General features: G+C 42.5%; 1 pseudogene; it reads left to right on the plus strand.

Annotated features, from left to right (window-relative positions):
- The first annotated feature begins 1,062 nt into the window (after window positions 1–1,062).
- LOC122674318 lies at window positions 1,063–1,720 on the plus strand (annotated as a pseudogene).
- Window positions 1,721–4,319: the final 2,599 nt, after the last annotated feature.

Raw genomic sequence — 4,319 nt, forward strand, 5'->3', positions numbered from 1 at the left:
TTGGTTGTCTTAGCTCTTCACTGAATAATGTTTCGTGGCATGGAGTGAAACCCCTGTGGCATGGCATGTTTAGTCAGAGAGCTATTTTAACATAAAATCAGGCTAAGAGAAACTGACAGAGCCATGTGTAGGCTTGTACCTCCCCAGGTCACTCACTTTAAATGACTACAATTCTCTCTGAATCTCTGTGCTTCATATGTCTTTTTGCTCTTTGAAAAATTTTATTTTTCTTTTTATCTCATACCTGTGGTCAGTTTATGTGATTTGATATTATAAAGGATGAACAGTCCTAATTTCTACAATGCTAAACTCAGAAATGAAACTGTCAGTTAACTTATTTTAATGGGCTGAGGGTGGGGTCTGCTCTATATTGAACAGGACAGCTTTTAAAATATCATTAAAAATGGAATCTGTCTTTGTTGTAGCCACTATGGAAAACAATATAGAGGTTCCTTTAAAAACTAGAGTTACCATATGATCTAGCAAGCCTACTCCTGGGCATATATCCATAAAAGATGAAAATCTTAATTTGAAAATATACATGTACCCCAATTTTCACAGAAGCAATATTTAGAATAGTCAATACATGAAAGCAACCTAAGTGTCCATGAACAGATTAATGAAAAAGAAAATGTGATATATATAAACAGTAGAATAATACTTGGTCATAAAAAACAGTAAAATAATGCCATGGACCTAGAGATCATCACACTGAGTGAAGTAAGCCAGAGAAGGACAAATATTATATGATATTACTCATATGTGCAATCTAAAAAGGAATAAAAATGCACTAATTTACAAAGAAGAAACAGACTCAGACATACAAAACAAATTCATGTTTACCAAAGAAAAGCAGGGGAGAGGGATAAAAGCACAGGATTAACAATTATATACCACTATATGAAAAATTAGGTACGCAACAAGGATTTTTCTTTTTATAGCACAAAGAACTATATTCAGTATCTTATAATAACCTATAATGGAAAAGAATCAGGGCCAAGACAGCAGTAGGTTACCTCTGGTAGCCCTGGACCAGGAACCCACATCCCCAGCAGCAGAAGGATGGTGCTGAAGTGGATCCAGAAGAAATTAACTGGCTTGCAGAGGGACCCTCCTGCTCATTGCTCTGCAGGACCTGTGGGAGATGATTTGTTCCACTGGCAGGCCACCTTCATGGCCCTGAATGACAGTCCCTACCAAGGAGGCAATGTTTTCTTCCTGACCATCCACTTGCCTACAGATTATCCTTTCAAGCCCCCAAACATTGCTTTCACAACCAAAGTTTAACACCCCAACATCAACAGCAGCAGCAGGATCGACCTTGACATCCTGTGATCCCAACGGTCTCTAGCACTGAGAGTGTCAAAAGTTTTCTTTTTCATCTGTTCCCTGCTCTGTGACACAACCCTGATGACCCTCTGGTGCCAGAGACAGCCCACACCTACAAGGCTGACAGAAAGATGTATAACACACTAGGGAGAGAATGGACACAGAAATGTGCTATGTAAGTAACTCAGAGGTTTTATGGGAGACATTGGCCAAGAGAAGCTGAGCTGAGCTACTGGCTGAGCCACTCACAGAGCGTCATCTCTTCTGCAAACAAACGCTGGCTGCCCACTTTCTCCAACCACAGCATGTTGGTACCACTCTCAGCCATCGTGGTTTTGACACAGTCATGTCACGGATGCCAGGTCAGTAGCCACTGTTTTGATCTGCAGCCTTCCTGACTTCTTTGGAATAGGCCCCTCCACCCTGACTCACTGTTCACCTCTTGAGGGCACCCGTGAGCCCCCCAGCCTGGCCTCAGGCAGCATCGCTGGCAAAGGCGCCTCAGCCTGGCCCCTTCCCACATGCTCTCTGTCTCTAAAACTCAGTGCCAGCCTGGGGGTCTAGGACAGAGTGGGCAGGCCTTCCTCACATGCTATCTGCCACTAACCACATCCTGAACAGTCTCAACTCATCTCGGGAGTTCCTGGTGACAGCGTCACCGGGAAGCGGAGGCCTTGCCCCGCAGATCCCACCAGTCTTTCTTGTCTGTACCACATGCTGGCACTCTCCCCTCACACCGAGAAGCAGTAAAGAGATGTCAGGAGTTCTATTTAGTATAATTTTTTTAAATAATAAAACACCATGAGATAACTGGCCTTTTAGAAGGTCAAAATTATGAAACCTGGAATGATCTGGATTATGCTTTTCTATCTGATGAGGTTTTTCACTACCTCAACCTCCTATCATTCAGAGGCTATTCAGGAAGTCCAAGTGTGAGCCATTCATGTCCCAGAACACAGCAGGGAGGGGACTGCTAAATGGAAATAAAAATATAATTCATTCATAATCCTTAAAAAAGTCAGAAAATGTGTGTGTGTGTGTGTGTGTGTGTACACATGTGCGTGCGTGCTAAGTCACTTCAGTCATGTCTGACTCTGGGTGACCCTATGGACTGTAGCCTGCCAGGCTCTTCTGTCCACGGGATTCTCCAGGCAAGAATACTGGAGTGGGTTGCATGCCCTCCTCCAGGGGATATTCCCGACCCAGGGATCTAACCCAAGTCTCACATCTCCGGCATTGTCAGGCAGGTTCTTTACCACTAGCGCCACCTGAGAAGCCCCCTATAAAATACACACACACACACACACACATATGTATATATGCATAACTGAAAAATTGATGCTTTTGAACTGAGGTGTTGGAGAAGACTCTTGCGAGTCCCTTGGACTGCAAGGAGATCCAACCAGTCCATCCTAAAGAAGATCAGTCCTGGGTGTTCATTGGAAGGACTGATGCTAAAGCTGAAACTCCAATACTTTGGCCATCCCATGCGAAGAGCTGACTCATTGGAAAAGTCTCTGATGCTGGGAGGGATTGGGGGCAGGAGGAGAAGGAGACGACAGAGGATGAGATGGTTGGATGGCATCACCAACTCAATGGACATGAGTTTGAGTAAACTCCGGGAGTTGGTGATGGACAGGGAGGCCTGGCGTGCTGCAATTCATGGGGTCGCAAAGAGTCGGACACGACTGAGCAACTGAACTGAACTGAATCATTCTACTGTACACCTGAAACACACAGTATTGTAAATCAGCTACATACATCAATTATAAAAAATTCTGTCTTTGTAGAGAATAGCTCAGAATTTGTTGGTTGCTTATTTGTTTGTGAGAGTTTGGTTTTACACTAGGTTTTAAAATGTACCTACATTGCAATTGCTTTAATGGAGTAGCCAAAAAAAATCCCACTTATGTATAGTCTTCCAAAAACTCCTGGAGCAGCCTTGATTCCATTGAGATTCCCAATATGTTGGGAAGACGTGTTTATTTAATACTAACTTTTTAGTATTTATTTAGTATGATAGTAACTAAACTTATTTATGTTCACCTAACTAAAGTTTGAGTAAACTCTGGGAGCTGGTGATGGACAGGGAGGCCTGGCGTGCTGTGATTCACGGGGTCGCAAAGAGTCGGACACGACTGAGCGACTGAACTGAACTGAACTGAAGTGAGGCCAGAATTTCTCAATGTATTATAGCTTATGTCCCTTCTTCCCACTTTTTATACTACTCAATATAATGTAAGTAACTCAGTAAATTGAGGTCACTTTTAATAATTAAATAAGTCATGAATACAGGAATAGTAATAAGTGAGCAATTTCAATTGCAAACATTTACAGGTAACTTATAGAATGCCACAAAAGTGTTACTTGCTCAGTCGTGTCTGACTCTTTACAACCCTGTGGACTATAGTCTGCCAGGCTCCTCTGTCCAAGGGATTCTCCAGGCTAGAATACTGGAGTGGGGAGCCATTACCTTCTCCAGGGGATCTTCCCAACCCAGGTGGCGCTAGTGGTAAAGAACCTACCTGCCAATGCAGGAGACATAAGAGATGTGGGTTTGATTCCTGGGTTGGGAAGATCCCCTGGAGAAGCAAATGGCAACCCACACCAGTATTCTTGTCTGGAAAATCCCATGGACAGAGAAGCCTGGTGGCCCACAGTCCATAGGGTCACAAAGAATCAGATATGACTGAAGCAACTTAGCACACATTATAGAATGCCATAATCTGTGCTAAGAATTTAACCCTTACAACCACATTATAGCATATGTCCCCAAAATAAATGATAATATTTCTGTTTTATAAATGAGAACATTGAGATTTAATTAACATACCTCAAAGGGTCCTAAATACCAGAATCTAAATTAAGTTCTTGAGTATTATAATTTATTTATACCATGTATCTGAAGCACATTAATAAATTGTTATTAGTAGGAAGTCTGAATGTCATTTAGGACCCTTCATACCTAAAACCTAGGTAGCACGTGAAAA

The sequence above is a fragment of the Cervus elaphus genome, chromosome 18, assembly GCF_910594005.1.
Source record: "Cervus elaphus chromosome 18, mCerEla1.1, whole genome shotgun sequence".
Lineage (NCBI taxonomy): Eukaryota > Metazoa > Chordata > Mammalia > Artiodactyla > Cervidae > Cervus > Cervus elaphus.